Raw genomic sequence first — 20,634 nt, forward strand, 5'->3', positions numbered from 1 at the left:
GATTTTTTGTTACCCGCTCATTACCCCCTCTTCTTCTCATCTCTGTCGTGTGCCCTAAATCACCAAATAATAGTTTGTTTTTCTTTAGTTGAAATCCCCCAAATTTCCCATTTCCAACAATACCAGTCAATACACCTACACCAATCACACTTCTTTTTCCTTTCATTTCACTGCACTGAAACCCTAGATGAGAAGAAATCCTAGATGAGAAGAAATCGGAGGAAGAGGAGTTGAAAGATAAAGAAAACGAAGAGGGGAGTAAGGAGGTTTTTGCGCTTTGTTTTCCCCCCTTTCTTTTACATTGCCTTACTAAGATGCCATTGGCTGTTCGCTGAAATAAAGAGATAAAAAAAAAAGGTTGAAGAAGGTGAAGAATCTTTGTTTCAGTTTCTTTTTCTGTCTTTGCTTAACTAGAGTCAGTGTACAAAGCATCAGGGGGGAAAAAGATAAATATCATAAGTCATTCTATGGGGGGTCTTCTGGTAAAATGTTTCTTGGGCCTTCACAGTGATGTAAGCTATCTATTGCATCTCCTATCTCCTCCTTTTTCTGCTTTACTGTGCTCTTTATCCTTGTTTTTTCCCACACGAGTTCTAGTTTCGTGTTCTATCTCTTTGTGATGCAATGCTTCTTTTCTTGTACAGGTTTTTGAGAAATATGTGAAGAACTAGATTGCGATTGCTGCACCTTTTCGGGGTAAATGGTCTTTATAACTTGAGTATCATGTAAGATGATAGTTTCAGATCATTTGTTGCCCAAAAGGAAGCTGCAAAATAATACAACAATACCTGAATTAAACAAATTCTATTTTAAAGGTCACATAAGACGTATTATAATATTTTCTTCGAATCATACGATGTTGAATTTTTTCCATTGCATTTCTTGATCTACTAAAATCTGAAAATTGGTCAAAATATTGGGTTTATAAGGGAAATTACTATACAGACTATAGAGTAATGAATCGTAGGTTGAGCTTTTTTTCTTTTTTTAACAAAAATTACAAAATATATATTTGTTCAAGCACCCCAGGCATTTCCAAGTGAGGATTATCTCTGATATGTTTCATTAGAAGCTATCTTAAGATTAGTCACGAAAAGTCTAAGACAATGTAGTTCTATCAAACAATGGCATGCAGTTCCCTTGATGTTCATCTTTTTCCTTATATATGTTCCAAGGTGATTCCTTATAAGTAGGTTTTGAAATATATAAGTTTCTCCAATTAATAGTACACTGGAACTGTCAGTTGAATCACTTCAAAAGAACTTCATATGCTCAATAGCTGGTTTTATTGAGTCAAGTTGCTTATTGAGTTGCTATTGAAATGATTCAACAGGTGCACCTGGATATATTGCTTCTACCTTCCTAAATGGAGTGTCATTTGTTGAAGGGTGGGAACAAAACTTTTTCATTTCAAAGTGGAGCATGCATCAATTAGTATGTGATTATGTTCTAATTACTTTTTTCATTTTCAGTATTTCTACTTAGATGCCAACGAGGGCATGGATAGTCTGTTGACATGCCCATTAATTTATGAATGTTTTATTTAATATTTTTATCGTTATTATTATGTAAATTATGAGTAAATATTTGATGCCACAATTTTTGTCATGTTTTTGTGATGCAATATGGTTTGAGTTCCATTTTATGAAAGACATGAAAAACAAAATATTAGATACTGTTAAATTGAGTTCTATTTTACATTGGCCTTTTTAAGAACTTGGGAAACATCAATGACCTTTCTTCTAAAGACCATCCAGGATATTATGTGATAAGCAGCATCGAATGTTGTTAATTGATATGTTTAAGTGCTGCAAATTTAAGTGTTTAAATGCTGTAAATTGAAGTGTTTAAGTGCTGCAAATTGCAGTGTTTAAGTGCTGCAAATTGAAGTGCTTAGTTGCTGGAAATTGAGATGTTTTATCGCTGTAATTGAGGTGTATAAATGTTGTTAATTGATATGTTTAAGTGCTGCAAATTTAAGTGTTTAAATGCTGTAAATTGAAGTGTTTAAGTGCTGCAAATTGCAGTGTTTAAGTGCTGCAAATTGAAGTGCTTAGTTGCTGGAAATTGAGATGTTTTATCGCTGTAATTGAGGTGTATAAATGTTGTTAATTGATATCTTTAAGTGCTGCAAATTTAAGTGTTTAAATGCTGTAAATTGACGTGTTAAAGTGCTGCAAATTGAAGTGTTTAAGTGCTGCAAATTGAAGTGCTTAGTTGCTGGAAATTGAGCTGTTTTATCGCTGTAATTGAAGTGTTTAAGTGCTGCAAATTGAAGTGTTTAAGTGCTGCAAATTGAAGTGTTTAGTTGCTGGAAATTGAGATGTTTTATCGCCGTAATTGAGGTGTATAAATGTTGTTAATTGATATGTTTAAGTGTTGCAAATTTAAGTGTTTAAATGCTGTAAATTGAAGTGTTTAAGTGCTGCAAATTTAAGTGTTTAAGTGCTGCAAATTGAAGTATTTAGTTGCTGGAAATTGAGATGTTTTATCGCTGTAATTGAGGTGTATAAATGTTGTTAATTAATATGTTTAAGTGCTGCAAATTTAAGTGTTTAAATGCTGTAAATTGAAGTGTTTAAGTGCTGCAAATTGAAGTGTTTAGTTGCTGAAAATTGAGATGTTTTATCGCTGTAATTGATGTGTATAAATGTTGTTAATTGATATGTTAAAGTGCTGCAAATTGAAGTGTTTAAATTTAACTTGTTTTAGTTTATGTGCTATGTGATGATTGTGTTTTAAAATTTAACTTGTTTTAGTTCCTTACATTCTTATAGGATTCACACTCAAGGAGCAAGAAACATCTTAGCAACTCATTGGGATCGAGCAGTCAAAATTCAGAATCAAGTGACACACAAGAGCTAGATTTGGAGCTTAAACTGTCACTGTAATCAGTAATTTTTTTGCCACTTAATGCATGCTCATGGAACTACATTTTATGCTTTCCTAGAATTGTAAGTTCAAATAAGTTGATATGAACTAGTTTCAATTTTTTTTTAAAAAATTTCAAAGGAATGTTATGTAATCAAAGGTAATTTGACTTGTTACATGAGATATAGTGAAAAACATTTATCTTCTTGTTCATGAATTTCCATTTTAATACGTCTTCAAATTAAATTATACATTTTTTAATTGGTGGAATCTCACATTTGCTATTGCTGCAATCTCTAACCTAAGAATGGAGCAGTTCTAAAGGATTTGCTTAAGCAAGTAAAGGGATTGGCATTTTTATAATAATTTACGATAGGAATGGAGCAAATCCAAAGAATGGAGTGGCGTTTTTATAAATTTTTTTTTAAAATTTTCGTGACCTTTAGTGGCGTTTTTGGGAAAAGCGCCGCTAAAGGTCCTGGTCTTTAGCGGCGTTTGTGGTAAAAGCACCACTAAAGGTCCTGGTCTTTAGCGGCGTTTGTGGGAAAAGTGTCACTAAAGGTCCTGGTCTTTAGCGGCGTTTGTGGGAGAAGCGCCGCTAAAGGTCCTGGCCTTTAGCGGCGTTTGTGGGAAAAGCGCCTCTAAAGTTAGCGACGCGATCTTTAGCGGCGTTTTTTCCGGCGCTTATCAAAGCGTCGCAAATACTTTTAGCCTAAAAAAGCGCCGCTAAAAGCCTGTTTTGGTGTAGTGAATGGGTTTGAAGTTGAATCATTTTTTAAATCTCTTTTTTCAATGTAACAAAGGATGAAGAAAAAAGGAAATATTGTTTGTTAAAAAAAAATGGAAACTTGCAATTGTTTTTTTATTCCCAAGACAAGGCTTCTTTCCTTTGGTTCTATATTCTTATATTGAAATAATGAATTGAGTTTTTATAGGCATTTTTTATGCTGCTATTGAAATAACCTTTCTGGCTATATTTTCAACTACTCTGCTCATTTCATAAAGTATTCTACTTGATTTAACAATTTGTTTAAGTTCATTCTAAAAGCATATTTTTTTAGTAATTTTGTATCCTTTTTATAATTTAAAAATATAATATAAAAACTTAATATTTTTAATTTTACATACAAACCTAGACAAATGAATGTCTAGATTCAAAGTGATATAGATGTCTATTTGTCTAAGTTCATTCTAGCATGCATTTTTTAGTCATTTTCTTTTTTTTATATATAATTTAAAAATAATAACATAAAACTTATATCTTTAGATAAAACTTATATCTTTAGAAAAGCTTCCAAATATTTTTAGGAATTTGTGATTTAACCTCGAAGAGTATGATAGATTTACTATTAGGTGATAGATAAACAGATGACAACAATTGTGTTGTCGGGATAAGATCTCATCTTGATGTCTTAAATGAAATCAAGATCACCTAAAGAGGATCAATAGTGAGTGTTGAGAGAAAGCGTATGCTTGTTCATATAGTACAACATCATAAACTTTTCTCTTTAGAATTTTATGATTTTAAAGGAAAATATTATAGAATTATAATTTTGGAAATTAAATTAAAAAATTAAGATTTGTTTTTATTTTTTATTTTTTTTGAAACTATTGTTAAGAAAAATTCTAAAAGTAGGAAAATGATCATTTAGCTATAGTTTAAAGATCAAATTAGTTATTAACCCTTTGAGTTAACATGTCATGTCATCATTTTGTTGTGGGAGTAATGGAAGTTAACAGGGGAGTAGCTAAAATGCAATAACTCGATAACATAACTTTAGAAAGTTAAGAGATTGAAACATAATTTTAATTAAAGTTTAGTGATTATTCATGTAATTTACCCATTAAAATGTACATATAATTAAGGCTAAATGGTTAAGCCCTTAAACTCCCCCCCAAATCTATTAAACCCTTATATTTTTTTCACACCCTTAAACATTAAAATTTCAATCAATTAAGTCCGTTGACCATTAAATTTAATGGTCATCAAAGAGTAACAACTACCATTTTTTGGGTTATTTTTGTGATGTGGCATGCCAAGATTATGCATGGCAAAAAGAAGAAGATATTTTCATTAAAATCATAAAAAATTAAGAAAATCATTAAAAATTAGAAAATGAAAAAACCATAAAAATATTATAAATGACAAAAAAATTCTATAAATTATAAAATATATATAAAATTACAAAGATATTAAAAATAAAAACTATAATATATTAAGAAAAATTAAATTTTGTAAAATTAAGAAAAATATTAAAATATTGAAAAATTAATAAAATTTAGAAAATATTTAAAAATATAAAAATAAAAATACATGAAAAACTATAAAACCATTTTTTCTTTTGTAGACTAACCATAGTTAGCATGACAACATCTATTAAAAATTATAAAATATTTATTTAATCATTGAAACTATCAGTTATGCTCATCCACCACAAACCTTCCTAAAGTTTGCATCTTTTTATCCATTGTTGATGATACGGAAGTGTTTTGAGATGCAAACTAAAGTGGAAAAATGGGTTGATGAGGCAAGTGATAGCTGAGGTATATAAAATATGTCGGTTTTTGTCTTGCCATAATCTTAGCATATTTTAAAAGAATTTCAAAAAATTCAAAATTCAAAAGATTTTTTTTTTAAAGTTATCCATGTCAATCACATGGATTACCATTACTGCCACATAGGCTATCAAATCAGTGTGTTGTTTTTAATAGTTGATCAAAATTTTTATTCAAAAAGCAATTCAATAAAAATTTAAAAGTTAAGGATTAAAGTGATAAAAGAAGGCTTTGAAAAACGTAATAAAATTTACAATTTACAATTTAAAATTCAAAATAAATCGTAAAAAAAGAAGGCAATTCAATTAAAATTTAAAATTCAAAATAAATCGTAATAAAAGAAGGCTTTGAAAAACGCTCTCGATGTCTAGTGCTTCTGCTTCTCTTTCTCTGTCAGCCATGGTGGAGGATAAGGCTACTAAGAAGGTTCGTATGAGATGTGACCAGTCTGGTATTGAGGAGCCGGTAATGGTTATGGAGGATACGGAAACTCCCAAAGGACTTGAGGAAAAGCCTCATGAGAGACTGTCTTTCAAAGATATATTAGTTGGTTCTTTGAAATCATTGGGAAAGGTTGTGCAAGGAAGTGAGAAGAACGACTTGCAGTTACTGGAGAGTGATGTTTCCATTGGAATAGAAGATGGTTTACTTTCAATAAGGTTCTCTGAGCGGGTTCACCAAGTTTTACACAAAAGTATGGCTAGAACGATTGTTGTCAAGTTATTGGGTCGGAAAATTGGAATTCAGACTTTGTCTAATAGAATTTATCGTCTCTAAAAACCTTCCACCCCCGTCAGTATTATGGATTTAGAAACTGATTATTTTCTGGTGAAATTTCAAGAGGAAGTAGATTATGTTAGGGCCCTTACAAAAGGACCATGGATCGTGTTTGGGCAATACCTAACGGTTCAACAATGGTCACAATATTTTTCTACTTCTTAGCCTTATCCGTCAAATGTGGTGGCCTGGATTCGTTTTCCGGGTATCTCGGGTTTTATGTACCGAAAGAGCACTTTAACAAAGATAGGTGAAATGGTGGGACATGTCATAAAACATGATGATCAAATGGGTAGTGCACAAAGAAGCTAATTTGCTAGGAAGGCTGTAATCCTGGACATTAATAAACCTCTTATCTCTAAAATAAAAGTGGATGGACGTATTCAACGGGTTGAGTATGAATCACTTCCAAATGTTTGTTTTTTATGTGGATGCTACAGGCATTTGAAAGATATGTGTAATGCTGGATTGGAACAGGAAGAACAGAATGGTGAAGGAGTACAATCTTCTGTGGTTATTGGAGAATCATCTTTAACAAATAGGGATGTTGAAAGTGAAAATTTTGGACCTTGGATGTTAGTTGATCACCGGAGTAAGAGGACTGACTAGAAGCAGAATGTTGATCAGGAAGCTAAGACAAGGGCAGATTTTTTGGGAACTAGGTTCAATCTATTACAAATTTTAAGGGAAAATAATTAGAGAAATAGGGAATCTAATCCCATTAATTTTGCTAACTTACAAGGAAAATAAATTTCCATGTATAATAATCCTTTGGGAGAGGATCTCCCAATGCACAAAATTGTTTTGAATTTGGGAGTGAATTTCTCCAGTTCGGGCTTGGGGCCTGTTTTGACTAGTGGGTTTGGAATGAGAGCTAAAAATGGTGAAGTTGCTGTCTGTTGAAAAACTGATCAAGAATTTATTGATGAATGAGAACTAACAGTACATTCAGTGAGTAAAACTATCAGTCTATCTTTACTCATAAACTCATTAGTTTTTATAGATTATCTGCTAACTAACTAACTAACTAACTAACTAACTAACTTATGCATACTAAGTCCAACTACCCAGCTAACTGTTTGCTTTCTTCTCAACACTCCCCCTCAAGTTGAGGGTTGGTACAAATTTTTAACCCCCAACTTGGGCACCAAATATTAATGTTGCTTGATTCCAATAGCTTTAGTCATCAAATCTGCAAGCTGTTTAGTCGTCCCAATATGTTGCATCTGAATCAAGCCTTCTCCAATTTTATCTCGTACAAAATGGCAATCAATTTCTATATGTTTAGTGCGTTCATGAAAAACAGGGTTTGCTTCAATCTGTAGTATTGCCCGACTATCTAAAACAAGTACAGACTTGTCAAGCTGACTAAGACAAACCTCTTTTAACAAGCCATCCAGCTAAATAACCTCTGCTTCTATTGCTGCATGATTCTATATTCAACCTCTGCTAACAATCAAGAAACAATAGTTTGTTTTTTTTCCATGAAACGAGAGAATCTCCAAGTTTAACACAAAAACCAGCGACAGATCGTTTGGACATGGGACATGAAGCCCAATCAGAATCACAAAAGGCAATAAGTTGTGGTTTACTAGATGCAACCAACAGGATACCTTGACCATGATTTTTTTTTATGTATTGAACCACCCAAAAAGTAGCTTCCAAATGAAATTTTTTGGGTTTATGCATGAACTGGCTTAAGTGTTGAATTGCAAACATTATGTCTGGTCGTGTATTGGTCAAGTATAGTAACCTTCTTAGAAGTCGTTGATTCAACACAATCCTTTCACTTGATCTCATAACCTCTATTTCAAGAAAATACTTCAACGCACCTAAGCCTTTCATCTTGAAATTTTGGTGTAGGACCTTTTTTAGCTCATTTATCATACCAATGTCACTCACTGTGATTAGCAGATCATCAACATAGACAAGTAGGATGACTATGTTTCCCTCTTGTCTTTTGCAAAACAAGGAATAGTCATATTTGCTTTGTGTGTAACCTCATTACAGCAATGCCTCAGTAAGTTTTAAATTCCATTATCGAGAAGCTTGTTTCAAATTGTACAATGATTTGAGCAGATGACACACATTGTGCTCCCCCTATGTGCGAAAACCATCAAGAATGTACATATAAACCTCTTCACACAAATCTCCTTGCAGGAAGGCATTGTAAACATCCATTTGGTAAATGGGCCAATCATGCATGGCAGCCAAACTAACAACAGTCCGAACGGTGACATGCTTAACCACAGGGGAAAAAGTCTTTTGAAAATCAATTCCAGCCTGCTGATTGTATCCTTTCCCTACCACTCGAGCTTTAAACCGTTCAATGGAGCCATCAGAGTTAAACTTGATCTTATAGACCCATTTGCACCCAATAGGAACCACACTAGTAGGTAAAGAAACAACCTCTCATATACCATTGGCTTCCAAAGCCCAAATTTCTTGTTGCATAGCATCGACCCATCTTGGATCCGAGATGGCCTTAGCATATGTTTGGGGTTCAGTCAGAGAAAATTAGTGCCTACAAATAGCTGAGTGTGAACAGGTAAATGCAACGAGGAATAAACATGAGAAATATGATATGAACCTACAGTAAGGGAAAAGGAATATTGGTTGAAACAGACGTAATCTCTTATCCAGGTAGGTGGCTTGACAGACCGTGTGGTGCGTCGTAAGGGGGGAAGAGAAATTGGTTCAGTAGCAGTTGGTAAGGTTTGGGAAGAAAAAGGTGCTGGCAAAATAGGTGATGGGGAACAGATAGGAATGGAAGGCAAAGGCTCTAGATGAAGAAAAGTAGAGCTATCAATTGTAGGGAAAAACAAAAAATGTTTTGCAGGAAAGGCAAAAGGAAGCACGGTCTTATGAAATACAACGTCACGATTAACAAAGAAATTTTTAGTTTCAAGATTGAATAACAAGTAACCTTTCTAAACATGAGAATATCCTATAAACACAGAAGGAATGACCTTAGGAGAAAATTTATCATGATAACTGGGTGTGGTAGCATAACAAAGACATCCAAACACTTTTAAATGAGAAAGATCTAGAGGTTTATGATATAAAAGTTCAAAATGACTCTTTCAATTTAAAAGAGGAGTAGGTAGCCGATTTATCAAAAAAACATGCAGTTAACACACACTCACCCCAAAATTTACTAGGCATATAAGACTAAAATTTAAGTGACCTAGCAACATCAAGCAAATGTCTATGTTTTCGCTCAGTAACTCCATTTTGCTAAGGAGTATGAACACACGAGCTTTGATGTACAACGCCTAACAGAGTAAAAAATTTGTTGCACTCAGTCTTATAAGCTTCATACCCCATTATCACTATGAACAACTTTGATGCTAGTGGAAAATTGGTTCTTAACCAAGGCAAAAAATTGTTTGAGATATACAAGAGCATCACTTTTATATTGTAACAGATACATCTATGTCATCCTAGAGTAATCATCAACAATAGTTAAAAAATACCTATGGCTACTATGAGTAGAAACTCGATAGGGTTCCCACAAAACTATATGAATAAAGGAAAAAATAATATCGACACGAGACGTGCTTATGGGAAATGGAAGTATAGTTTATTTAGCAAGAGGACATACAGGACATTGTTGTATGCTATCACTATTCAAAATTGTGCAATGAAGATTAAGCACCTTATTAATCTTGAAACAGAAGCATGGCCAAGTCTAGTGTGCCAAAGAAATGATGGTTCAACAGATGTAACAGATGCAACGGATGGAGTCAGAGTCATACTAGTCTGCTGAGGGGGTTCGAGAATGTAAAGACCACCTCGCTCCCTACCAATCCCCCTTATCTTTCCACTTAAGAGGTCCTGTATAAGGAAAAAATAAGGGTAAAACAAAACAACACAATTGAGATCATTAGTAAGTTTAAAAATAAAAAAAAGGTTATAATGGAAATTTGGAACATAGAGAACTTTGGTAAGCTGAAGACTAGGTTTAATAGTACAGGTGCCAACATGAGTAATTGAAACAGAAGAGTCATTTGAGAGTCGAACACAGGGTGAATACGATGCACATGTAACAAGAGATTCTAAGAATTGGAAATCAGAAAGCATGTGGTCAATAGCTCCAGTATCCATAATCCAATTTTGACCAACATCAACCATACCTGCTAGGCTTGCAGCAACTTCAATTGTAGGTTCCTGGTTCAACAAACTCAAAATTTGCTAATATTGTATCTGAGTAAACACAGGTGCTTGTGGGCTAGACATACCAACATCACCAGTCATTTCATTGCCACTTGTAGGATTATTAACAGAAACATTGTTCATTACGGATCCAGAAACATTGTTTGTCTTCTTCTTAGTGAACTTAAAATCTGTAGAGTAACCAATTATCCTATAGCAATTTTTCCTTTTATGCCCTTTAATCTTCAAATGATTGCAGGTTCCAGTAAAATTTTTCTTTTGTACCATGTGTGCTGAGTGAAAAGAGACCGGATCAGACCTAATAGTACTGGAGCTATGTTGCCTCTGTGACTCCTCTTGCACAAGCATAAAGTATGTATGATTGACAAATGGTAATGGGTTCATTAATAAGATTTGACTACGCACCACATTATATGTTTCATTCAATCCCATTAGAAACTAGAATAGACGCTGTTGTAAAATATGCTCAACATTTTGTCTTGATTGTACACATCCACATGAAGGAAAATGCACAAGAGCATCGTATTCATCCCAGAACATTCGTAACTTAGTAAAATACACAGAGATGGAAGCAGCACCTTCAAGATGCGAGGTGATTTCACGATGCAAAAAATAGATTCTAAAACCATTAACTTTGTGAAACTTTTCACCAAGATTGTTCCACATCGCTGCTGCGCTAGACGCAAAAATGATCCTTGCCAAGAGCTCTCTGCTAGTTGTATTCAAAATCCAAGACAAGACAATGGCATTACACCATTCCCATTGATAGCCCATCTCATCTGGTAACGAATCCTTAAAACAAGTACCGTCTACAAACCCCAATTTTTTTTTGGCCAACAATGCAATTTTTATGGTCCGACTCCAAATATTATAATTTTCAACTCCAGACAACTGGTGAGACACCAACAGGGTACCTGGAGTATCAGAAGGATGCAGGTAAATGGGATAATTAAAATCAATAATTGATTCAGATGGAGTCACCATGATTCAAAACCTCCGCTGGTGAAAATAGAAAACGACGAGCAAGAACAGGAAGAAACACTACAGACGAAGAGTGCCCTAGATTAGCAACCAGACTTTGCCTAATAACTGTATTTGGGCTAGTAGAAACCAATAAAAATGAGCTTTGTCAATCAACTTGTAGAACCCAAAACAAACCAAGACCAACTAGCAATATGGAGTAAATTGGAATGACCAGAAGCAGTACCAAATAACCATGAATAACCGAAAAGAAAACAATCGTGAACAATCAGAAAAACAATGATCATCGGAGCTCCGATACCATGTTAAAAAACTGATCAAGAATTTATTGATGAATGAAAACTAATAGTACATTTAGCGAATAAAACAATCAGTCTATCTTTACTCATAAACTCATTAGTTTTATATGTTTTTTGCTAACTAACTAACAGACTAACTTATGCATACTAAGTCTAACTATCTAGCTAACTGTTTGCTTTCTTCTCAACAGTGTCCAAGCCCAGAAGCAATCCAAGACAGCAAGCCCAAGTTTTTCTAATCTTGTCTTGGTGGAGACAGGTTCTTTTGCTGGGTCCTTGAATGAAGTCAGCCCTTTTGATGGTCTCCCTCAAGCAAAGATGCAGGGGCACTTAAGTGATATTCTGTCGCAACCGATGGTGGAAGGAAATTCTAGTGAGTCTTCTGTTTCTTTAAAGCATTATGGACATCTCATTTTGGTAGAAAAAGTAGGTGTTACTACCCTAAACCCAAATTACCACACAGTAGTTAATTTTATTGAGAATAAAAATCCCAATTCTATTACAGTTTTAGATGAAATAGGTAACATTTTGAGGAAGTTGGAAAATCATCGTTCTAGGTGACACTTTTCAAAAATGGGTGAGAAGAAAAATCTTAAAATTTTTACAAACCCGATGAAAGGAAAAAATGAGTAAATTTAAGTCTCGAGCACAGAATCGAATTCCTATAGCTAAAGTAGTGAATTTTATGATTAACAAACTTGATGATGGAGTTTCAAAAGAGGAGTTAGGCATAAAGAATGAGGATAATTTTACTGTTAAAAATGTGTCCAATTTGGATGTTTGAAAAGGGATGGGTTCTTCTTTTATTTTTATTTATTATGATGCCGAATTTATTTGCTTGGAACTATCAAGGTTGCGCGAACCCGAAATTTGTAAGGGTCGTTAAAGATTATTTTTCTAAGTTTAGAGTTGATGTTGCTGCTTTCTTTGAGACTAAAGTTAGTGGTACAAAAGTTGATGGGATAATTGCGAAAATTAGTATAGAACGATCACATCGAATTGAAGCTTGTGGTTTTGCTGGGGGTGTGTGGGTTTGTTAGAATAATAATATTTTTCTTGATATTCTTATGAACGACCTACAATTTTTTCATTGTTGTTTGAAAAATGTGAGAGGATCTTCAGATATTTCGGTGACATTTGTTTTATGGGTATCCTGACAAACATAAACATAAGAGTTTATGGGATAATCTTGGTATTCTTGCTCAATCTGTTGATGGACCTTGGGTTTTCCTTGGGGATTTCAATTCTATTTTGCTTTTGGAGGAAAAACAAGGAGGCAACCTATTTATTTTGGTTGTAAGTTATTTTATAAATTTTTGCAGAATAATGGTTTGAGGGACCTTTGATTTAAGGGACCTCAATTTATTGAGAGAAAAGGGGCGACTTTCGAGAGGCTTGACAGGGCTATTGGGAATAGTGGGTGGTGCATGACTTTTCCTGAGGTGATTGTTCTCCATCTTTCTCATTTAAAATCAGATCATAGACCTATCTTGCTGTCTTTAAATTCTCCCAAAAAGGTTTGAGCTTATAGGCCTTTTCGGTTCTTAGCTTGGGTTGGTCATCCTTTATTTACACAGTTTGTGAAATAAAATTAGAGTTCTAAGGCAAACGTTATTAGTAACATCGAATCCCTTACCATGAATCTAAAAAGGTGAAATTTCAAAGTTTCTGGTCATATCATTAGAAGAAATCGAATGCTCGCTTATCGCATTAGAAAAATCTAAGTTTTTTTTTATATCAAAAGCATTCGAGAGCCCTCTTGGATCTTGATTGTAAGTTGAGAGACAAGTATGAGAAGACTCTTGAAGAGGAATAGCTTCTTCAGAAACAAAAATCGAGAGTGGAATGGATTCAGTTTGGAGACCAAAATACGAATTTTTCTCATAATAAAGCCTTTGTCAGAAGGGGTTTTAACAAAATTTCGGCTTCAAAGATTAAAGATCAATAGTGTTATGATAAGGATGTCCTTCGAGAGGAAGCAGTTAGGTTCTTTTCTGCTTTCTACTATTTAGATAATCATTTTATTGGAAGGTTCCTTTTATATGGATGTTTCCCAATGTTGGATTTTCTACAATGGATATTCTTGCGGCCAATGTGACTAATGAGAAAATAAAAAATGCTTTGTATAGTATGGGTTCCTTAAAGGCTTCAGGTCCTAATGGTTTTCATGCCTTATTTTATCAGAGTTAATGGGATACGGTTGGTGCAAATGTCTGTAATTGGGATCAGAGAGTGCTTTCTGATCAATCCATCAACAATAGTATCAATAAGGCCTTCTTGGTTTTGATTCCTAAAACTAAAGTGCCTAAATCTATGGCTCAATTTTGACCAACCAGCTTTTGTAATGTTTTTTACAAGGTTGTCACGAAAGTTATTATGAATCTTCTGAAGCCAGTTTTCCCTTCGCTTATTGCGCCAAATCAGGTTAGTTTTGTAGCGAAAAGGCAGGTTATTAATAATATTATCATTGCTCAAGAGGTTGTAAATTCGATACGTATAAAAAAAGGGAAGAAAAAATGGATGGCCATCTAAGTTGATCTTGAGAAGGCTTATGACAAGCTCAGGTGGGACTTCATCGAATACACCTTGTCGGATGTTGGTTTCCTCTCGAATTTGTTCAGAATTATTATGGAATGTATTAGGACAACATCCATGCAGATTCTATGGGATGGAAAGCCTTCAGTTGGATTTTTTCCAAGTAAAGGAAATAGACAAGGATGTCCGATGTCTCCTTTCATTTTTGTGTTGTGTATGGAGAAACTGGGACAAATTATTCACAGAAGTGTAGAGAATAAAGCTTGGAAACCTATTCTGTTAGGCAAGAATGACCCTCTTTTATCACACTTATTCTTTGCTGATGACCTATTCTTATTTGTAAAAGTGGATATAGATCAGGCTAGGAACATAAAAAATGAGCTCAACATTTTTAGAGTTGCTTCGGGTCACAAAGTTAGTGAACTAAAAACCACTATCTTCTTTTCAAACAATATTGATCATATCTTTGCAAATGATATTTCTAGTGTCCTTAGTTTTCGCCAAACTGAGGACTTGGGTATTTATTTGGAGTTGCCTTTATTTCATAGACGTATAACGACCAATACTTTTAAGTTTGTGGTGGAAAAGGTAAAATAGAAATTGGATAATTGGAATGCTAAGATGGTTTCTATAGAAGGAAGGGTAACACTTGCTCGACCCATTTTGTTATCCATTCCCAACCACTTCACACAAACTGTAAAAGTTCATTCTAGCATTTGCACTGAAATAGAAAGGATAGCTCAGAATTTTATTTAGGGGAGTTCTGTAGCTACCAAGAAAACATCTTTGGTAAAATGGGGGGATGTTTGTCAACCTTTGCCTAATGGGGGTCTTAGGATCCATTGTCTCAAGGATCAGAATGCGACTTTCCTATTAAAATTAGGTTTTAATCTCTTAGCTGATGATCAAGCACTGTGGGTAAGAGTTCTATAATCTAAGTATAAGCTCTTGGAAGTATGCCCTTAGGAAATTTCTAGAAGTAATTGTTCTTTTGTGTGAAGATCCCTTTTCAAGGTTTGACCTCTTTTGCGTCAAAGTATTCTTTGATTGATAAGTCTATCACTCTTTACGAGGTTGTGAATATGGAGGGTAATTGGAGTTGGGAACATTTACGGTGCTTTTTGAATTATGAAATCTTATCCCTCATTGGTGACATTTCGACCCCGAACTCTCTTGTAGGCCCTGATGGTATTGTATCAAGCTAGAGTTCTAATAGAAATTTTAGTATTAAATAAGCCTATCACATGCTTATAAAAAATTCGTTAAATCTGTCGAAAGCGAAATTGAAGCTTGCTCGATCTTTAAATGTCCCACAATGTGTTTATCAGTTTATTTAGGTGGTGCTTAATGAACGGATCCTTACTAATAAGGAACGGTGTAAGAGAGGCTTCGTTGATGATTAATCATGCAAACTTTGCAGAAATGCCGAAGAATCTTGTCTTCATATGTCGCGTGATTGTAGCTTTGCTAAAGAAGTGTGGAAACAATTAATTCCCAAGAGGATTTCAAACCAATTCTTTTCTTCCTCGCTGGAGGTATGGTTATCTACCAACTTCCAAAATACTTTTGATGTTAATTTTTAGCATGTAGATTGGTCACCTCTTTTTGGCATTGTTTGATTGAGGATTTGGAAACATTGGAACTTATATGTATTCCAAAACATCCCATTTAACATTTTTAGTGTGATCAACTCTTTGTGGGGGTGGGCATGTTCTATCAAATGGGGACAGGTTTCTATAGGGAAAATAATATGGGCCAAAGCAGAGAGCAGATATGGTCTCCTCCGCCAATGGGATTTTTTAAACTGAACATAGATGGTGCCCGTAATCCAAACTCGGGGCTTGCTTGTTTGGCAATAGTAACAAGGAATGAGCAAGGTAGATGGATATGGGAAGTAGGAATAAATATTGGGAGTTGTAGTGTTCTTCAAGTTGAACTTTGGGCCATTTTTTACAGGCTCCAATTAGCTTGGGAGGCTAAACAGATGAATACTATTATAGAAACAGGTTGTGCCTTGGCTATCAAAGGTATCCATGGTGATCATAAAGGACATTCCAATAGGGACTTGATTTTGCAGATCCAAGAACTGTGTAGGCAGGAGTGGATGGTGCTCATAAAACAGGTACCTAGAAAGGTGAATTTTGCTGTTGATATCTTGGCAAAGTTGATGAAATATTACCCTTTCAGTGCAAATCTTTCTTGTAGCCCCTCCTTTGGTTAATGAACAACTTAGGTTTGATAGATGTGCTTGGTTTTCCAATCGGGTTTCTACTCATAGTTTGTAATTAATACTTTTTCTTGTTACAAAAAAAAAAAAAGAACTGATAAAGAATAGAATCAAATTGATAAAAAAAAAGTGTTAATGATTAAATTTAGAATTGTAACTTTTTTTATCTGAATTACTTAAATTCCCCCAACTTAACTTTTTTGATAGAATAGCGAGACTGGAATCAATTAAAATTTTCATTGAACTAACTTTCTACACCTTACGGACAGCATATTGAACCAAATTGCTTGCAATATTAAAGGTAAATTTACAAAATTAATATTAAAATAAGAGTGAGTGTTTGGTACATTTGTATTGTATTCTTTCCACAGGAAATAATTTGATATATGTTTTTTAAAATATTTATTTTTTAATATATTACTATATCCTTAAAGGACACTTGTCAACTCCCTGACTTGCTTATGGAATTTAAAAACTCTACTCCCAATGTACCAAATGACTTCTCTTAAAATAATAGTTTATTATCCAAATAACATGATATCACTTTTTTTTTGGCAAAAGGAAAAAATTATAGATCAATTATAAAGGAACAATAAAGTCATGAAGCCAAAATTTTACCATCATTTGTAATTTGATCAGCAATTTCGAAAGGTAATTCCTAAAAAACGTTAGAACCAAAAGGAAAATCTTTCATCAACCCAACCAGAGTATGAGCAATAGTATTTGCCTCTCTTGAAACATGCTAAATTTTCAACCTCTAATCTCTTCTACAAAGTTCCTAAATTCTCAAAAACAATCCCTTATTTATCTATTTTTGGAGCCTACCATTAAGGGCTTCAATAACTAAAGCACAATTTGATTCAACAATTATATTATTTCATTTAGCAGACCAAGCTAATTGGAGACCATCATAAATTGTTCATAACTCAGATTGTTTAACACTACATTTGTCAATATTTCTTCCAATCCCACAAATCCACCTACCATGTTAATCCTTAACCACTAGCCGAGGAGGCTAAGCCCGAGCATGGATTTCGTGCCCCATTCGAATTTAACTTAATAGAACCTATATGTGGGGGAGTCCAAGTTTGATCACGAATCTGTCTTCTAGGATTTCCATCTGAGCATCCTGACATTTCCTTAATGGCTTTTGCCCAACACCATGCTAATTGAAGAACATGTATAGTATTGAACTGCTATATTTGGAACACACAAAAATTCCTTTACTTCCAAGTCTTCCAGCATATAATACCAAACAAGGTTTCCCAATTGACATAATTAAGAATTATGCTAAATTTATTCATCAAGTTTCTAGAAAACCAAGGCAACAAAGAACAAGAGAAAAAAACTATTCCTTACTCTCAAAGGAATAAGCTGCTTCCACACTTCTCTTGCTTTGTAATAATCCTGAAGTACATGTAAAGTTGATTCTTTAGCACTGTCACATAAACTGCAAGAAGGATTGTCAACTATACCTTTTCTACAACGTTCAAGGTTAGCGAGTAAACATTCTTTAATGACTAACCAAAGAAACTATCGAACATGCTAAGGGCCCAAAAAGGACCATACAAGCTTCCATTTGTTGTTCATTGATTGAAGAGAATATTTCATAAGAGTATTATAAGTTGATTTAATAGTAAAACTACCATTCATAGACCACTTTGAAATCAAAGTATCACACCCTACTAAGAGGCTCAGTGCTAGAATGCCTGCAATATAAGACATAATGTCATTATTCAAATAACGACCCAAGTAGCTCCAAATCCAATTACCATCAACAGTCGTCACCTCCCTGAGAGTAATAGAAACATCAATCAACTCGACATTAAAACATAAGTTAATTAATGGCTCGAGCTCCACAATCCAAGAATTAGTCCAGAATTTGATTAGACTTCCATCACCAACTGACCAAGCAAGGCTTTGACGAACAAGAGGCCAAACCTTAGCTAGAGATCTCTAGACAAATGAACATTGAATTTTAGAAATGTATGTTGGGAAATCATTCGTAATCTTATATTTAGCTCGAAGGACTTTGACCCATAAAGCATTCTAATTAGTAAGAAGATGGTAACCCAATTTAAGCAGAAAAGCCTCATTTTTCTCATTGAGACGTCGAAGACCAAGTCCACCATTGGAGAAAGGTTGAAAACAATGAAACCACTTTACTAAGGTTGGCTTATGACCAACAGCTGATTCCCCCAAATAAAACCTCGGGCAAGCTTCTCAATTTTAGCGCAAACACTAACCGGAATCCTAGTAGTTTGCATAAAATAATTAGGGACAGATAAGAGGACTGACCTAACAAAAGTCACACGCCCTACCACGGACAAAAAATTAGCATCCCAACTACCCAACTTTTTCTAAACCTTTTCAATGACAAAATTGAAAGTGTTTGTTGTCATTCATCGATGAAACAATGGCATGCCTAAATAGGATCCCAAATCATCATTCTCATCAAGACCAAGCACACAACAGATCTTAGTAACAACTCTTGGTTTGCATTTTTAGAGAAAAACACATTGGTTTTATCGGTATTCACTTTATGCCCTGAAGCACTCCCAAATGTGTTTAAAACATCCTTGATCATTTTTGCCTGGGCTACATTTGCTTCCGCAAACAAAAATAAATCACTAACGAAGAATAGATGCAAAATAGTCAAGCCATTCCTCCCAAGTGAAATGGGTTTCCAAGTTCTATCATCAACACCTTTATTAATAAGATGCTCGAGCCTCTCCATACAAAAGCACGAAGATGTAAGGCGAGCGAGGGCACCCTTGTCGAATACCTCTACTAGGAAGGAATTCATTCGAGAGACTATCATTCCAAATGATAAAAATTTTTAAAATTAAAAAAAAAAGTTTAGGGCAAAAATACAAAGTATTTAGAAAAAATACTATAAATGTTGAGGGCTAAAAAAGTTTAAAAAATTTAAAAACTAGTTGACACATAAACTGGTACAAATTAGTTTACTCAAACTAAAAAATCATTTGAACTGATAGTTGAATCGATTCTTATAATTTTATAATTTTTTTAATAATTTATTTGTTTTGAACTAATCAAGCCAGTTATTTTGGGAACCAATTGGTCAGGCTAGTTTGAATTTGGTTCAACTGCCTGTTTAATCGATTTTTTTAGCTTGGTTCAATACCTGATCGATTTTTGGTCGAACTAGTATGGTCCAATTTAGATAGCATTCAATTTTAATCTTTTTTATATTTTAATTTTTTTAAAATTGTTTTTTTTAGTTTTAAAGATTTTTACATTTCATAATTTTTACTTTTAAAATTTATAATTTTAAATTTTTTTTTAGATGTCTCAATGTCTATTGTGTCAAATTTAGGTATTGCTGAAAACATATCACTTTAATAAATAAAAATTAATGTATATTATTTAGATATTGAATTATTATTTTAAAAACTAAAATAGCTACAAGCTTGAATAATCATAATGCATGCAGCTCTGATCAGAATAACCAAGAAATTTGGTTCAGGCACTAACCAACCAACATAGATGTTGTCTCCTTAAATTATTTATTTTGCTTACTCCACAAAATACATTGAAATATAATAAATTTGCAATTCCTTCTAAAATTCCTAGTGAATAGTATGGCAGGACATTGTCTCCAAGCATCACCTGCAAACTTGAGATTGATGTTTGAAATAACATAGTGCATAATTAGCTATTTGAAAACAACAAAGACCATAATTAGCTATTAGTAAAAGGAGTATCCTTGCTTTTCCTCCGGGGTATGTTATCGTAAAAGCATAAACATTCTTCAAAACACAGCAATCATGGGTAAATTCTTCTATGCTATACTATACTAGAATTGCATTTTAACTCTTCTACTGAAAATATGTGCAAATTAGTCCATGTACGTTACATCGTTAAATTTTAATGTTTATGTATAAGATATAATTAGCTATTACTAAGGCCTTTTTGACCCTTTAGTCTTATTAGTTTTAAAATTTTCTAATTTACTTCCAATAAAAGAGTAATTGACTAAATGTGTAAAGATTTAGGGCTAAATTTGTTATTATACCTTATATATAAACACAAAATTTTAATTGACTAAATGTGTAAAGATTTAGGGCTAAATTTGTTATTATACCTTATATATAAACACAAAATTTTAACAATGGGTCTGTTCTGCTCACTTACCTTACATATAGGGACTAATTTGTCTATTTTTCAATAGAGGGGCTAAAATGCAAT

At 33.7% G+C, this 20,634-nt stretch overlaps 1 long non-coding RNA gene across 1 annotated transcript; it reads left to right on the forward strand.

Annotated features, from left to right (window-relative positions):
* On the forward strand, positions 1-3,082 carry LOC105804211 (uncharacterized). Its single transcript, XR_001136796.2, has 4 exons — positions 1-512; positions 645-696; positions 1,334-1,434; positions 2,778-3,082. It is a non-coding gene; the product is annotated as an uncharacterized LOC105804211 (long non-coding RNA).
* The last annotated feature ends 17,552 nt before the right edge of the window (positions 3,083-20,634 follow it).

The sequence above is a fragment of the Gossypium raimondii genome, chromosome 11 (assembly GCF_025698545.1).
Source record: "Gossypium raimondii isolate GPD5lz chromosome 11, ASM2569854v1, whole genome shotgun sequence".
Taxonomy (NCBI): Eukaryota; Viridiplantae; Streptophyta; class Magnoliopsida; order Malvales; family Malvaceae; genus Gossypium; species Gossypium raimondii.